The sequence below is a fragment of the Papio anubis genome, chromosome 2, assembly GCF_008728515.1.
Source record: "Papio anubis isolate 15944 chromosome 2, Panubis1.0, whole genome shotgun sequence".
In the NCBI taxonomy this organism is placed as follows: Eukaryota; Metazoa; Chordata; class Mammalia; order Primates; family Cercopithecidae; genus Papio; species Papio anubis.
The window spans coordinates 50,786,483-50,805,075 of record NC_044977.1 but is presented as its reverse complement, the minus strand read 5'-3'; positions in this window follow the sequence as shown (position 1 = coordinate 50,805,075).

Here is an 18,593-nt window from a genome sequence, read left to right as displayed (position 1 = left end):
AACATTGTTGAAATGGCAACAAAGCATTTAGACTAATACATAAACTTGGTTGATTAAGGCAGTGGCAGGGTTTAAAAGGATTAACTTCAATTTTGAAAGAATTTCTTCTGTGGGTAAAATGCTATCAAATGGCACCACGTGGTACAGAGAAATCTTTAGTGAGAGAGTCAATCAATGCAGCAAGCTTCACTGTTGTCTTATTTTCAGAAATTGTCGCAACCACCCTTCCTTTAGCAACCAACACCCTGATCCGTTAGTAGCCATCATATTGAGGCAAGATCCTCCACCAGCAAAAAGATTATGACTTGCTGAAAACTCAGATGGTTTTTTTTAAAGCATTTTTTAGTGATAAAAGTATTTTTAAATTAAGGCGTGTACATTTGTAGACATAATCGTATTGCACACTTAATAGACTACAGTATAAAGGTATAATGTAAACATAACTTTTATATGCACTGGAAAACCAAAAATTTTGTGTAATTTGCTTTATTGTGATATTTGCTTTATTGCAGTGGTCTGGAATGAAACCTGCAATATCTTTTATGTATGCCTTTATTTACCTTTTCTGGTGTTTTTCATTTCTTTCTACGGATTTTAGTAACTCTCTGAAGTCATTTCTCTTTAGCTCGGTAGACTTCTTAGAGAACTTCTAAGGTAAGCCAGTTAGCAATAGATTCTCTCAGTTTTTGTTTTTCTGGGAATGTTTGTATTTTGCATTAATGTTTGGAGGATAGTTTTTTTGGGTACAGTAATTTTGGTTGATGGTCTTTTCCTGTCATCACTTGGAATGTGTTATCGCACTGCCTTATGGTGTCCATTGTTTCTAGTGAGAAGTCAGGAAAATTAATTTTACTGTTGCTCCCCTATACATGAGTCTGTTTTCTTTTGCTGCTACTAAGATTTTCACTTAGCTTTAAACCGTTTTACTGTGGTATGCTTATGTGCATACGTCTTTGTATATTTTCATCTTGGGGTTTGTTGAGCTTCTTGAATGTGTAATTAAAAATATTTAAATTAAATTTAGGAAGTTTCAGCCAATATATCAATATGTTAAAAAATTCTTTCTGCCTCTTTCTCTCTGTGTATTTTTGGGACTCCCTTTACACATATATTTGTGTGCTTCATATTGTGTCGCAGGTCTCTGAGGCTCTTTTTATGATTTTCAGTCTTTTTAACTCTTAGTTTTTCAGATTGAATAATTTCTACTGATCTTTCTTCAAGTTTAAGAATTATTTCTTCTATCTCAAATCTGCTGTTGAACCCTTCTAGTGATTTTTTTTTTCATTTCAATTATTGCACAAGAGTGCAATAAGCTACCCAGACACAGGGATGATCCCTAGGAAATCAGGCTTAAGAGTACAAACAAGAATAAAAAGGTCATCCTTGTGTCTGGGTAGCTTAAAATTATCGTGCAGAGGTTGCACTCAAACACTTTGAGCCAGTATGGCTTTTGTCTTCTGCTGATGTATGTGTGTGGGGGAAAGAGTGCATTCAAAGTTCAGGATGTTTTCAAGTCTGCTGTGGTTTTCACTTTTTTCTGGGCACTGTCATGTCTCTTAGACAACTGTGCATAGACTCAGGGTTGGCCAATACGTGTGCATAGCTTGAGCCTTCTCCATTCTTTATTTCACACATGCTGCTGGGACTCTCTTTGCCCCAGTCACAATGACAGCTCAGAATAGTAGAGCTATTGGCCCGCCTGTTTCCCCATTCTGAGATTATCGCTTTCACTGAGTGGCCATCACACACTGCTCCACATTGAACGAGCCACCTTTAACCATGGCAGCCTCATTTCTGGTTCTCATACCCTAGAGGAGCCTCTGTCAACCGGATGGGGGACTGAGAACAGCCCTAGGCACTATGGTCACAGTCTTACCCTGCTACTATTTGAATATCAGTAGGTTTTCAAGCATAACAGATCTCAGACGGCTGTATGTATGTAGCCCGTTTCCAGCATGCCTAAATGGTTGGTCTGTCGGTTTTATCCAGCTCTTCGAGCAGAGAGCCTTTGCTCACATCCTCACACAACCATAGCTGGAAGTCTTACGCATTCCCACCACAGCGTGTTATTTTTATTACTACCCTTCTTTAAAAAAATTGAACTGATGAAATTACATCTGAAATTATTTCCTTTCTGCTTGAAGAAAACCTATTAGTATTTCCTTTAGTTCATGTCTGCTAGTGACAATTCTGTAATTTAAAAATGTATCTGAACATGCCTTTATTCATCTTTGTTCTTGAAAGATATTTTCTCTGATTATGAAGTTCTTAGGTTGGTGGTTATTTTCTTTGGCACATTGGTATTATCATTCTATTGTCCTCTGTATTTTGGATTTCTTGTGGAAAAGCTAGTGCTCATTCTAATTGTTACTTTTTGAAAGTAAGTTTTGGGTACTTCTTGCCTGTTTTTAAGACTTTGTCTTAGTCTCTGGTTTTCTGCAGTTTTACTTTGAAATATTTGTGTAGGCTTTAAAAAAATTGTGCTTTGGATTTGTTGGAATTCTTGAATCTATAGATTGATTTTTTTCATCACCTTTGGACAGTTCGCAGCTATTTTATCATCATATATTGCCCCTCTATCTCATAGCTTCTACTGGATTCCAGTGAAACTTATTTAGACCTTTTACTGTGTTCTCGAATTCCCTCATTCGTTTTCCTCTCATAGTTTTATCTCACTTTGCTGCATTTTGGACATTTTCTTTTACTCTATCATCTAACTTAATTCTCTCTTTAGCTGTGTCTAATCCACCGTTAACCCATTCACTGTGTTTTTGATTTCAGTGATTATATTTTGAAATTGGGAAATTTAGTTCTATTTAGCTCAAATCTGCCATTCATTTTTTAAAAATATAGTTTTCAATTCTCTGCTGAAATTATCAGTCTTTTCTGTTGTCTCCTGGGACTTATAAACATAGAAATTTTAAAGACTGTTCTTGATCATCCCAATATTCAGAGCCTCTGTGTGTCTATTTCTATTGTCTGTTGACTTTGCTGGTTTTATTCATGCTGTCTTGTCTCTTCATTTGCTTGGATATGTTTAGCTATGTGGTGGATATTTTATATGCAAAATTGCTTGCCAAAATAACTCAAGGCCTAGGACTGTAGGTATTCTCTTTCAGAGAATATTTTTGTTTGCTTCTATCAGTATCCTAGTGAACACTAGAATTTGGCATCACCTCAACGCAATTTCACAGATTGAGATTTTGTGGGTGTCCAGACGACTGGAGGCTGGACTCGCCAACTTCCTGTTCACACTTGCTTCTGCGGTTCTGAATGCAGGACTGCATTCCAAAGTATGGGCTTTGTTTCAGTGTCCTCCCCTTTGGTAAAGCCCAACTCTTGTCCCCGATCCCTGCGAAGCTGACAAAAGTGCCACTCATCCTTTAGCTGCCTTTTCTGGATTGGATTTTTTTCTTTACTGCCCCAATCCCTGCAAAAAACTAATCATATGGAAAAAAAGAAAAGCAGGTTCAGCCATGCACTCCGCTCTGGGGTAGTTTGGTCTCAGTCAGGGGAACCTAAGACTAGAACTCCCACCCCCTCCCAGGCTGTGTTTCTACACTCCCCAGACAACCTTCCTGTAATAATGGCCTCCCAGGCAACTCATGGCATTGAGGTCTGCAGTCTGTGAGATGAGCCCAGTGAGAAGGAGCATGGACTTTGGAGTCAGACAGACTGGAGTCAAGTTCTACATAACTTGAACTTGAACTCACTGTGTCATTAATGAACTTGCTGTGTCATCTCAGAAAGTTACTTAACAAAAAAGTAAATAAACAAAGGTAGGGTACGGTGGCTCATGCCTGTAACTCCAGGACTTTGGGAGGCCAAGGCAGGAGGATTGCTTAAGCTCAGACGTTTGAGACTAGCCTGGGCAACGTAGTGAGACCCTGTTTCTATTAAAAAATATATATATAAAAAAATGAAAAAAAGTTACTTAATCTTTCTGAACATCATCTCTAAAGTGGGCTTATGATAATACTGACCTCATAGGATTGTGAGAATTAGGTGAAATAATCCATGCAAAACCCTCAGGACAGTGCTTGGCACAGAGGGTGAACCTAGTAAATGAAAGCTATTATTATCAATTTCATTGTCTGGAGTCTGGTCTCTCTGTTTCTCATTGGGAGTTGTGGCCATCTGGTGAATCTGAGAATGAGGCACTCCAAAGATGAATATTTGAGGTTCTGTTGGGCTTTATCCTCTGGTGAGTTTCCTCTCAAGGGACTGATCATTTTGTTGGGCATCTTCCAAATATCAGTATGTGGAGGTTTTTCTCTGGTTTTTCTCTGAGACTCTTCAGTTTTCCTGAAGAAAGATCTTTCAGTTCCCTGTGTGGAAGTTGTCCTGCTGATGTCAGTGTGGGGCGCGGAAAGGGTACAAGTGTCTGACCATCTTTGTGCTGCACTGTAATTAAGCTCCTCTTTTCAATGCCTTGTCTGCTGTCACCTCAGGTCCTGAGCCCCTCCCTGTCACCTGCTCCAAGGAGATGAGGCCAGGGGGGTGGCAGTGAGCATAGATGGGGATCTGGCTCCTGGGGTCTCTTGCAGGTGTTGGGGAACAGGTAGATTATTTCAGTGCAGAGACCTTCAACTTTTCCTCGCTCCCCACTCCCATTGTCTGCTGGATCTGGGGCTTCCACGTCCTGAGGCTCCTGGGGCCTGTTGGGGAACCGGTCCTCTTTGGAACCCTCCTTCACATGTACTTGGGATTATAGTTCCTCTGCTCCATTGAACTTCCTTCCATTCGCTTTTCATCTCTGTCAAACATTTGTTGAGGTCTCTTGCCTGTTCCCTTTGCCCTGGTGGAGATTAGAGATGGGCACTGGAGTCTCGAGACTTTACTTCTCTATGCTGAGCAGGCCTCACTACGTTAGCCCCTCCATGAGATTATCAATCCCCGCACATCCCTGACTACCTTCTCTGGACACTCTTGGTCTATTCCTGGGGAAGGCCTGGAGCTAAGCACAGGATTTGGAGGAAAGTTTGAATAGCACAGACCAGCGAAGTTCCCTCTTCTCTTCTGGGCATCAGATCTTTTTTAATGCAATCCACATATATAGTTTGCTTTGTGAACTGGTACCTCCCATGGGCCAGTTAGTATGAGTCAAGGTGAGGCGGGGGCAGCACCAGGGGTGGGAGACCATAGGACAGAGCCAATACCAGCAGACTCAATGGGGAGGGAACCACAAGAAGCAGCTTCCAATTTAGTGTGAAAAAGAGATTCCTTCCCCTGAAACTATCCAGGGAGGGTTTGCCAGGTGGGAGGAAGAACTCTACCATGGCAGGTGGGGAGTAGGGTCTGGGTGCTGGAGGAAGTGCAGAGGGGAATTTGGGCATTTAATGGGGTATGAGAGGCAAGGAACTGGATTCCTTCGAAGGCCTATGAGATTCTATGTCTTCCTGACAGAAAGAATTCCATCTGATTGGTGAGAAGCTCCCACAGGCTGCCCCTTGAGGGCACAAATGCCATTTGTGCTGCCTTAGCACTCAACCCATTGCTGTGGGAAACTCTTTTCCCAGCAAAGGGAAAGGAATTCTTTTTTAATTATAATTTTAGATTTAGGGGGTACATGTGCAGGTTTCTTACAAGGATATGTTACATGACACTGAGGTTCGGGCTTCTATTGATCCCATCACACAGATAGTGAACGCTGTACCCAATAGGAAGTTTTTCAGCCCTTGCCCTCTCCCTCCTCCTTTTGGAGTCCTGGCTGTCTACTATTGTCATCTTTTTGCTCATGTGTACCCAGTGTTTAGCTCCCACTTATGAGTGAGAATGTATGATATTTGGTTTTCTGTTTCTGTGTTAATTCACTTAGGATAATGGCCTCCAGCTGCATCCATGTTGCTGCAAAGCCGGGATTGTATTCATTTTTATGGTTGTGTAGTATTCCATGGTGTAGATGTACCACACTTCTTTTTGTTCTTTCTTTTTTCTTTTTCTTTTTTGAGACGGAGTCTTGCTGTGTCGCCCAGGCTGGAGTGCAGTGGCACGATCTCGGCTCACTGCAAGCTCCGCCTCCTGGATTCATGCCATTCTCCTGCCTCAGCCTCCCAAGTAGCTGGGACTACAGGCACCTGCCACTACATCCGGCTAATTTTTTGTATTTTTAGTAGAGATGGGGTTTCACCGTGTTAGCCAGGATAGCCTCCATCTCTTGACCTCGAGATCTGCCTGCCTCAGCCTCCCAAAGTGCTGGGATTACAGGTGTAAGCCACCGCGCCCGGCCAACATTTCTTTATTCATTCCACCATTGATAGGCACCTAGGTTGATTCCATGCCTTTACCATTGTGAATAATGCTATGATAAACACACCAGTGTAGGTGTCATTTTGGTAGAACAATCTATTTTCCTTTGTGTATATGCTTAGTCATGGGATTGCTGGGTCTAATGGTGGTTCTATTTTCAGTTCTTTGAGAAATTTCCGAACTGCTTTCCATAGGGGCTGAACTAATTTACATTCCCACCAACAGTGCATAAGCATTCAGGAAGGTAATTTTTTTAAAAATGAGGCACAGGACAAAGATCCTGGCTATTTCCCTCAAGGCCAGTCACCCCATTGCCCATCTTGCCAGCCCCTCCACCTCCCTGACCTTGGCTCTAGCTTGTCTTTGATCCTTGCACAGCTGGGCTTGGTCCAGCCTCAGGGCCTTTGCACCCACTCTTCTCTTGGCTGGGGTGCTCTTTCCCCAGTTCCTCACAGCTCTCGCCTCGAATGTCAACTGCTCCTGGCCACCCAGTCTAAGGTGGATCTCCTTCATTCTCCATCACAGGAACCTCTGCTAGTTCCTCTTTTTTATTTCTCAAATCCTTATCTGCAATTATTTAAATTATGTAGGTATTTGTTTCTGGTTTGCCTCTCCCTTTATAAAAGGAAACCCCACAGGCTCAATGTATTAGTCTGTTTTCATGCTGCTAATAAAAACATACCTGAGACTGGGTCATCTATACAGGAAAGAGGTTTAATGGACTTACAGTTCCACATAGCTGGGGAGGCCTTACAATCATGGCAGAAGGCAAGGAGGAGCAAGTCATGTCTTATATACATGGCAGCAGGAAAAGAGAGAGCTTGTGAGGGAAACTCCCCTTTATAGAACTATCAGATCTCGTGAGACTTATTCACTATCACGAGAACAGCATGGGAACGACCCACCCCCATGATTCAATTACCTCCCACTGGGTTCCTCCTACAACACGTGGGAATTGTGGGAGCTACAATTCAAGGTGAGATTTGGGTGGGGACACAGCCAAACCATATCCCTTGGGGACCTGTCTATCCTTCACGTCGTACTGGGACTGGTGTAGAGCTAATACCCATGCTAGCAAATGCAGCGGGAATGGGTAAGTGAATGAGAGAGGTAGGGAGGGAATGAATGAATGAGTCAGTGAGTAGTGCCTGTGATCTTAGAGCACCTGGTTGTAAAGCTCCTGGGTGGGGGCAAGAGGAGGGGGCATTTGGGCCTCCACCCTGCTGAGAACCAGGGATTCACATGTGTGTAAACCCAGTCTGTGTCTAATTGCCCAGAAAGCTTTACTGGGGGCCGATGATGTGCTGGAAGTGAATCAAAACTGACTGAATTTCCTGATGCTTTGGAAAACACAATAAAAAACTCCATTATATACTGTCATTTAATATGCTGTATGATAAAACAGCTCCTCTATGTTAGAAATAAAACAGAGAGAGGGAGAAAGTGCTGGGAGGACCAGCTGCAATTTAAAATCATGTACATATCTCCTCAGGGTTATTACAGAAAAATATAATAAAATATAATATAACACATTGCATGTCATATTCATTGTAATATTACAGACAATACTTCCCTTGTTATATTTATATGTTATAACACTGTATAATATTGTGTAATACAGTAATATGACATATAGTACAATATGTATATGATAACATGTAGGTAATTGTAACATAATTATATGATATAATAAATTATATGTGATGATGATATATAATGATATATTGTATTATGTGCTATATTACTTATATTCATGTGGAATTCTGACCTCCTGCAGGCAGGCTCAAGGCTGGCTTCCATGGGAGCATGGGGAGTGCCTTGGGCCCTCTAAGACTAAGATACTAGGTAGCCTCAGTTCTGGTCCCGTGACCATCACTGCATGTCTCTGAGACTCAGCTGCTCACCACAAGGGTTGTGGGGATGATTACATGAAAAGGGATGAGGGAATTATCCTTAATAAGCACCTACTGGGTGCCAGTTACTTTTCACACCCAGCAGAATGAGTCTTCCAACATTGCAGGCTGACATTCCTTTTAACTTATTATGATTATTATTGACATTAAAAAAGAGCTGAGAATTGGAGGGCCCAGCATAATCATTATACAGACACGAACTCTCCCGCACCTCTGCCCCAGCAGCAGCCGTTGTTGTCTCATTCTGCTGCTCTCATTTCATCCCAAAGTCCTTAGTTGTCTGTGTGTGTGTGTGTAGGGGTGTGTGTGTGTGTGTGTGTAGGGGGAGGGGCTGGAATGTTTTCGAGGAAATCCTGGACTTTACAGATAAGGATTTAAAAAAAAAGTAACCACGGAACTCTCATGGCATCTAAAAAAAAATTGACAATAATTACTTGCTATCTTCTAGCTTAGTCGATGTTCAACCACCCATGCTCCTCTCAAGGGTGTTTTTTCACATCCAATTTATTCAAATCAGGATCCCTGTAAGATCCACATAGTGCTTTTGGTTGATAAGTCTCTTAAATGTCCTTTGTAACACGTGCTCCCCCTGCTTTTCATTTCCATGCCGGTTATTTCTTGAACAAGCAGGGTCAAAGTGTGTCCTATGGACACGCTTTGGAAATGAATGAGTGGACGAGTGAGTGAATGCATGATAGCTCACACTCATTATCTCGGGGCATCTTTGCATTAAAAGTGGGCAAGTTTTGAATTCAACCTGAGGCCTCAAGGATGTGTGCAACCCATGGTACTTGAATTTACTTATTGACTGTTTTTTTTGAAATCCTTATTTCCCAAAACTCATGGAAGGAGCTGACCTCTGGCAGGAAATGTGGAACTGGCAGTGTGTTGTGCAAGCATCTGCAATCCCAGTCCTGAGCTGGACTTCTTAGAGAGGCTGGGCATTATTTATGGAGACGTCAGAGTGACAGGGGGAACTTCTGGCCAGGAACTGCCGGTGGTGTCACATCCTTAACCTGGCTGACATCGGAACACCCTGGGGGGAGCATTTCTCCAGGAAAGGATGGTGGGTCAGGAGCCCCCATGGTGTCTTTTCAAAGCAATAATAAAGATATCAGAAGGGCAATCTGTCAGGCACAGACACTACTGGGCCTTGCTGAAGCTGGGCAGATGGTGCAGAGGAGAAGAGCAGGGCTGAGAACCAGATGTTTCATTTCCTGAAAATAGACATGTCAGGTCTTCGGGGCTGTCAGGTGCCCCCTCATTAGCCCATCAGCCTAAATGGAGCCATTGAGCACTGACATCTCACTCAGCTGTGGCACCTGGCAGAGGACCCAGGCCCAGAGCTGTCCAGCCTGGGACCCTGGCCTGGGGTCTGAAAAGGCCAGGAAGGGGGCAGCTACAGTGGATAGTCCTTTCCCCTCTACCGATGAGGAAACTGAGGCGAAGAGAGGGAACGGTGCTTCAAAGGGCGGCAGCGATTCAATGGCAGAGATGGAATGGACCAGGTTTCAGCTCAGGGGTTCACAGAATTTCAGTGCTCAGCGTCTTGAGGAACCCACATGAGAGGGCTTCTGGTTGGTTCAGATGCTCCTGAGTTGTTCTGGAGCTGCCCTGCCCCTTCCCATTTTTGCCATATCCTTGGGAGACTTGTCTTTGGGCTCATCTTACTTCAAGCACACTCACGTTTTTCCACTTAAACAAATGGAAACTTGATAAAATGCCTTAACAACAACCCCAAACCCAGCATCACACACCATGCGTGCAAGGCAGTGTGTGATGAACACACTGAAAAATGAACCCAGTGATTTCTGAGGAGTGGTGATGAATGCTGGCGAGCATGTGTCTCAGGACACCAAGCCTGAGGTCCATTCCCTTGGCTAATAAAGGCGATGGGCGGACATTGGAGGGCACTAGAGACAGGCTGGCAGCAACTGAGACCTTCCCTACACAGCAGTCAGTGGGAGGAGGAGATCATGGACCTTCTCATCAGGCGTGCTCACATTACTCAGTGTTCTGGTCCCATCTAATGGCATCTTTTGGGAAACTCGGGGAACCCAGGCCCAAGGAAGAGGGGGCAAGTGCTTAAAGACCCAGAGCAGGAGGCTGGTTCTGAAAGGCTCGTGGCTAGGGGGCTGGCTCTGCTTTCCAGAGACCACCAGGTGCTGGTGACGACACACAGAGACACACAGACACAGACACACACAGACACAGTCACGCATGCACAGAGACACATCCACGGAAGCACACAGACGCACACACACAGGTGCAACCAGATGCACACACACAGATGCACACAGACACAGACACATGCACACAGATGCACACAGATACACACAGACACACAGAGGCACACACACACACCACATGACCGTGACTGTGAGGGAAGCACCTGCCCTCTCTGGGACTCAGTTTTCTCATCAGTACAATAGGAACAATAACTCTCCCTTTTCTAGGTTGGTCGCGAGCTGTCATTGGGTCATTCAGTAAATACTTGCTGGACATTGGGTGTGAGGCATGTGGTAGGTGCTCAACACACAGAACCTCCTTCACCTCTCAAAGGAGGCTCTGACCTATGAAGCACCAGGATTAGTGCCCACTCTGCAGCAGTGCGCGGCCAAGGCTTTTCCTGCCTGTGCTCATGTGTCTGCCATGCCTTATGCTGGGTGCCGTCTAACCATCTAACCCATGGGGAAACTGAGGCTCCCAGACATGAAGTTGTGTGCTCAGGCATGAAGAAGTGCTCTGGATAGTAAATAAGCTGGAGGCTTCTGGCAGGCAGAGGCAGCTCTGGGACTCAGACCCGGACCTTGGGACCCAGGAAATAGAGGCCCAGAAAGAACAGCCTCGCCTAGGGCCACCCACCCTCTAGGTGAGCGTCCAAGCTGCCTGCTGGTAATTCCAGATTCAGGGAGCTGAATTTCCAGCCCTGGGAGAAGAGCAAAGCCTGTCTCCAAGCCTTGGGGGAGAAGATGTGTAATTATTTCTGCCAATTGAATACTCTGACAAAAAGAAAGAGGGAGGAGGGAACAATTAGCCCCGCTTTGCAGGCCGCTGGTATTTCTCTTGCAATGAGCACTGCAGCCCGAGACGCTGTAATTAGGCTTTGGTAATAACAGGCTCGGTCGCTCCCGCGCCCTGTCAGGGAGAAGAATCCATCTTACGGGTAATTGTAGGGTTGGCGGTCTCTGAACATCTCTTTCCGCTAGCCTGGGCCTTTCCTGGGGGTGGCTGGCAGGGCTTTCTGAGAGAACACTGCCTGGGCTGGGGTGCAGGGAGGGGCTGGGCTGGGGACAAGTCCGGAGGAGCCTCCCTAAGAGGTGGGGTGAGGGGCTTCTCTGCCCCACTCCTGGTTACCTCCTGGTCCAAGCCCCCAGCCCCTGCCTGGATCATTGCCACAGCCTCTCAGTTCACCCTCCTGTGCTCCCCCACCCTCCTATGATCCCTTCTCCTGATGCAGCCAGAATGCATGCAACTAAACTGGAAGTCACGGCATCTTCCTTCTCTGCTCCACACGCTCTGTGGCTCCCACCTTCCTCGGAGGCAGAGACAAAACCCTCACTCAGGCTGCAGGCCCACATCATCTGGCCTGACCCTCTCTGTTTACTTCCCCTGGCTCACTCTGCCTCTGTCCCACTTTGTCCTCACTGTTTCCTGAGCGTGTGCCCCCCGTCCTCACTTCAGGGCCTTTGCACGGGCTGCTCCCTCCTCCAGTGGTGCCTCTCCTCCAGGTGCTTGCTCCTTCACCTCCGTCAGGTCCTGGATCGATGCTCCTTTCTTAGGGGCATTCACTCGGGCCTCCAGCACTTCTGATTTCCCTGCCCTACTTCATTTTTCTTTGTCGTTTCTCACCCCTAACTCACCATATATTTTACTCATAGCTTTCTTCCCCACAAGGCTGTCAGCTGCATGAGGTCAGAGGTTTTTGTCTGGTTGGTTCACTGCTGTACCCCCAATGGTGAAAACAGTGCCTGTCACACATAGTAGGTGCTTAATAAATGACACAACTAATTTCACTCGCAGCATGCGCTCCCCTTCTTCACTTAAAGTTCTGGTCATCACTGAGGTTCCACGCAGAGGCACCCTCCTCCAGGAAGCCTGCCTGGAATCTCCCGTGGGGAACACTTGCCTACTCTCCCCTCAGCCATTATTTGTTCCTGAGCTTGTTGCCGTGACCTCCTCTGGGGCAGATCCAAGGCTGAGTGTCCTCTGTATCTCTAGGAACCAGCATACTCTCAATGGAGAGCATCCCATGGACAGGCACCGTACTGATTCAGGCCCACCTGAATCCCCTCAGTTCATCTCAAAGTAACCCCATGAGAGAGGCATTATTACCATCATCCCCATTTTGCCAAAAACAGAAGCTCTTTTAGCCAATGGGGTCTAGAATATTTTGATGGCAAACTCTTATCAGCAAAAAAAGAGTCCAACTTGATATAGATCCCCATGTTCTGCCATCTATTCATTTATAAATTGTGTGCTAGTTTTTAATGTATACAATTTATTTATATTTATTTTATCAAATAATATATTAAAACATTGAATAAATATTTATCTATATTTGTAAAAATAGGTGCTAATAGCTATACAAACAATTGCATAAAACATAATATTAAGGAGACGGATAAAGAGAAAGATGTCCTTATGTATTCTTCCTTTCCACTGTGGATCGTGCCCAGCCTCTGGGCCTGCATTTCCCAATATGGAGCTCAATATGCTGTGGAAAGGTGAAGCAATGAGTGAGGGCAGGAGTGAATGTGCGTGAACCATGGCGTTTAGGAGCAGAGGCTTTGGAACCAGACTGCTTGGTTGCCTTCTTCACTTACTAGCTGTGTGTCTTTGGGCATGTTGCTTAACCTCTCTGTGGGCATGGTAACAGCCCACAGCTTTCTCAGTGGGCATGGTAACAGCCTCAACTTCAGAGGGCTGTGGTGAGGATTAAATGAGATCATTTATATAGATGCTTGAAACAGGGGCTGGAATCTTGTTAGGTGTTGCTATTGGGAAAATATTTCATCCTGGAAATAACGCTGAAAAAAATAGCAGAGGTCAGGAAGGGAAAGACTGAGAATTCAGGAAGGAAAGCTTGTCATCAGTCTCCTGAACTCCTTGTTAATGCTGATGTGCACCTGGAGTGAAAGCCCTCTTTTCAGCCAGCGTGTGACAAGATTGGGTGGATTAGGTTGTGTGTGACCAGACCAACTTCCCCATCTGCACAATGGGAGAGCAGTGCACAGTGGCTGGGCTAGGAGACATGCATGACCTAATGGGAGTGAAAGGGCTTTGCTGGCCTGAGGAGGAGGTAGGGGCCCTGGAAGCCAGAGCTGCAAACCTGAGTGACTTTTGGCCAAGTATGTTTCTTGTGAGGGCCATAAGTTATTTACCCTTTGTCCAAATTGCTAGCCCTGGAGCTGGGTGCAGTGGTGCATACCTGTAGTCCCAGGAGGAGGCCTCTGAGGCTGAGGCGGGAGGATCCCTTGAGGCTAGGAATTTGAGGCCATCCTGGGCAACATAGTGAGACTGTCTCAAAACATTTCACCCCTAACTAATCTGTGGACAGACTACATGAGAATCACTTAGAGGGCTGTTAAACAAAAACAAAAGGAATCCCAGGTCCTATCCCAGCCCATTAGAATCACAGGAGTTAGGGCTCAGAAATCTTTATTTATAACAAGTTCTCCCAGGAACTCTACAGCATGACTGATTTGGAAATGGTTGTTTTACATAATTCATATTACCTGCCTTATGATTTTTGAGAGACTAGCAATCTCTCTCTGTGAGGGGTTATGGACCAGTGGTCAGGGTTGGACAAGGCTAAAGTTCAAATTGTACCATCTTGGGTATTTTATTTCTTGCTCTGAGCTTCAGTTTTCTTCTTTCTTTTCTTTTCTTTTTTCTCTCTCTCTCTCTCTTTTTTTTTTTTTTTTTTTTTTTTTGAGGCAGGGTGTCACTTTCTCACCCAGGCTGGAGTGCAGTGCCTAGATCTTGGCTCACTGCAACCTCCACCTCCTGGGCTCAGGCAATCCTCCTGCCTCAGCCCCCTAAGTAGCTGGGAGTACAGGCACAAGCCACCATGCCTGGCTAATTTTTGTATTTTTAGTAGAGACAGGGTTTCACCATTGTTGGCCAGGCTGGTCTTGAACTCCTTAGCTGAAGCATTCTACCTGCCTTGGCCTCCCAAAGTGCTGGGATTACAGGCATGAGCCACCGCACCCGGCCTCAGCTTCAGTTTTTTCGTCTGTAAGATGGGAATAGTAAGAACACATATTTTTCTAGAAAATGAGGTCTGATTTTTCTGGCAGAGGTCTGTGTTGGAAAGGGCTTGATATGTAAGGAGGCACGGTTATTGCTCATCATCATCATCATCATCATCATCATCGTTAGTATTTATTATGTTGTATTACATGTGAAGTATTTATTCCAGGAATGTAAATTCAGAAAAGGTAAGAGCTTGGATGTCACAGAAGAGAAAGCCCTTTGCCACCAGTTCAGAGCAAAACAGCATGTAAGCCATTTGCTAAACAGGTACAGAGAGGCCTCAAAGCAAAACTGAATCCTTCCTCCACCTTCACGTGACTCTAACAGCGTCATGTGTTGTGCGTAGGTGACAAAACCCGTTAATTGCCTCCTCTTTGTTTGCAATAAAAGAATGACTACATACACAGAATCAAAGGCTGAAAATAAGACAGCCATATATTAAAACACAGACACTATTCTTCAATGCAAACACATTTTTAATTTTCCAGCAAACTTAAAATGGCCTTTAGCATAATTTGATACTAGCAAAATCATGGATAGATATAGCAACTCTAAAGTATTTAGGTTTTTAATTGCCTAGAGTCCTTCAGCGAAGGAGCCTGGCCTTGGTAAGCCCTTTCCTCCCTCATTAGTGCATTATAAATGATTTTTAATTGGGCGAAAGGGCATCCTGCAGGTCCCTTGATGGGAGCTGTCAATAATAAAATAGGAACACACTGAAGAAGATGGGAGCCTGGCGCTTGGTATCATGAGAACACTCTAAGCATACCCCAGAGTGGTTTGAAGTTTTTCCATGTGATTTTTTTATTTTTATTTTTTTGAGACAGAGTTTTGCTCTTGTCGCCCAGGCCAGAGTGCAGTGGCATGATCTTGGCTCACTGCAACCTTTGCCTCCTGGGTTCAAGCGATTCTCCTGCCTCAGCCTCCCGAGTAGCTGGGATTACAAGCACCCACTACCATGCCTGGCTACTTTTTGTGTTTTTAGTAGAGATGGGGTTTCTCCATGTTGGTCAGGCTGGTCTTGAATTCCTGACCTCAGGTGATCCGCCTGCCTCGGCCTCCCAAAGTGCTGGGATTACATGCGTGAGCCACTGTGCCCAGCCTCCAAGCAATTTTTAAAATGACTTTATGCAAAGCAGTCATTGCATCTGTGATGATCCTGACAGTTTGACTAAAAAAATTTCTTAGGCTTTCACAGCAAATATGATTGAAACAACATTGCAAAAGAATACTTTGCCCTTGAAATCTTGTTCTAAGTGTATTTACACTTAGACTACTTACAATATGAAACACTCAGTGAAAAGGACCTTTAAAAATCAGCCCCAAATCAGGACTTTGGCATCCTGGCTTTCCCCGGAATAATGGGCAGGCTTGGATGATACAAAAACTTTCTGTGACATCATCAGAGCCCATCAAGATTTTGGCCAGGGGAATTTGGGATGTGGGAAACATGAGGTTTAAAAGATCCTTTTCATGTAGCTCTTAGGAAGACAATAATATTATTCTTTAGGCATTGATCCATGATTCCAACAAAGTCCTGCCCACCCTTTCATTCAGATGTCTTGTCCAATGGCTGTTACATCTGAAGCAGTTTGTCTTTTCTTTCTTTTTTTTTTTTTTTTTGAGACGGAGTCTGGCTCTGTCGCCCAGGCTGGAGTGCAGTGGCCGGATCTCAGCTCACTGCAAGCCCCGCCTCCCGGGTTTACGCCATTCTCCTGCCTCAGCCTCCTGAGTAGCTGGGACTACAGGCACCCACCACCTCGCCCGGCTAGTTTTTTTGTATTTTTTTAGTAGAGACGGGGTTTCACCGTGTTAGCCAGGATGGTCTCGATCTCCTGACCTCGTGATCCGCCCGTCTCGGCCTCCCAAAGTGCTGGGATTACAGGCTTGAGCCACCGCGCCCGGCCGCAGTTCGTCTTTTCTAATATTTTCGAAGGCTACTCCATGCTTTAGGTCTTCAACATGCTGGAGAAATATACATCCAGCCTCTCTGCGCCTCAAAGAAATCAAGGCAAGCTACACTCTTCCTGGATGATCTGAAGAGGAGTTCTAGCTCTGGGACATTCAGGGTCAGCTTGGCTGTCCAGTGGCTCATGGGTATAACCTTCATAGCAGTTGTTCTTTGTGCCTTTCAGAAGAATCACACAGTAAGCCCACTATGTTGGGATTGGTATTTTTCACCTTCAGAATTTCAGATACAGGAGGTTTGGAGTGGGGCCCTGAAATCTGTAGCTTATCCCAAGTCTCCTAGTGATTCCTATGCAGGAGGCCTGCGAACCACACTTTGGGAAACAGTTATTTCCCAACTCCTGTCTATATTTCCTTCAGTACTGGGTGCGTTTAGCTCATTAAAGGTCTGGGGGAGGGGTCTTTAATATACTGCACCACTGACAGGATGATTGATTACTCTGTGGGTCACTGGAATAGAGATGCACACAAACATTTGTGGAATGTCATCAACGGTATTTTCAAGAAGGCCCATCAGAAATGAAAATACGTGCAGTAGCGTGATAATACCTTTGCCGAATTTTAACAAAAACTCAGGCATCGCTATTTTAATTACAGGAGTTTTAGAATACATTCTGATATCTGATAAGACAAGCCTTTAATCTTCTTCAGGGATGTCCTGTCCTGTTTCTTCTTGTCTCATATATATATATGAGACATATATATGTATTTTTATATATGTAAATACAATATATATAAATATATAAATAAATTTTTATATATGTAAATACATATACATGTATTTTTGGTTATTTATCCTTTTTTTAAAAAATTGAGATATATTACACAATTCAGGGGCTTTTAGTATATTCACAGTATTGTGTAAGCACTACCACGACCAGAACATTGCCATCCCAAAAAGAAACCCTGTCCCTATTAGCAACACTCTCTATTGCTCCAAGCAACCATAAATCTACATTCTGCCTCTATAGATTTGCCTATCCTGGATATTTCATATAAATGGAATCATGTAATACATGGCCCCTGTTGTCAGGATTCTTTCATTCGGCATCATGTTTTCAAGGTTCATCCTGGTTGCAGCATGTGCCATACTTCATTCCTTTTCATGTTTATATAATATATAATATTCCAGTGTGTGAATAGACCACATTTTGTTCACCTGTTAATCAGTTGATGGACATTTGGCTTGTTCCCACCTTTTGGCTATTGTGAATAGTGCTGTTATGAACATTTATGTGCAAATTTTTATTTGAATTTATGTTTTCATTTCTCCTGGGTATATACCTAGGAGTGGAATTGCTGGGTCATATGACAACTCTAATGTTTAACTTTTGAAGAGCTGTCATATTGTTGTTCATAGCCATCACACCATTTTACATGGCCACAAGGAATATATGAAGGTTCTAATTTCTCTGCACTCTTGCCAGCACTTGCTATTATTTGTCTTTTTTATTGCAGATATCCTGGTAGGTGTGAATGGTATCTCATTATGGTTTTGATTTGCATTTTTCTTATGACTAATGATGTTGAGTATCTTGTTATGTGTTTTTGACCATTTGTCTTCTTTGGAGAACTGTCTATTTAAATTGTTTGCACATTTAAAATTAGACTATTTGTCTTTTTATTGTTGAATTGTTAAAGTTCTTTATTTATTCTGAATACTAGACCCTTATCAGATAAGTGATTTACAAATATTTTCTCCCATTCTGTGGGCTGTCTTTTTTACTTTTTTTTCTTTCCTTCTCTTTTGGAGGGGGAAATGAGGCCTTGCTATGTTGCCCAGGCTGGCCTTGAACTCTTGGGTCCATGTGACCTTCCCACCTCAGCCTCCTAAATAGCTGGAACTACAGGTGTAGGCTGCTGTGCCTGGCTGCACTTTTAAAATAGTATCCTTTGAGACATAAAAGTTTTAAATTTTGATGAAATCTAATGTATCTATTTTTTCTTTGGTTACTTCTGCTTTAGGTGTCACATAAAAGAAACTGTCACCTAATTCAAGATTGCCAGCATTTACTCCTATGTTTTCTTCTCAGGGTTTTATAGTTTCAGCTCTTACTTTTAGGAATTTGACCCATTCTGAGTTAATTTTTGTATATAGTGTGAGGTAGGGGTCCAAATTTATTCCTTTGCATGTGGATTTGCAGTTGCCCCAGGACCATTTGTTGAAAAGACTATTCTTTCTCCACTGAATTATCTTGACATCCA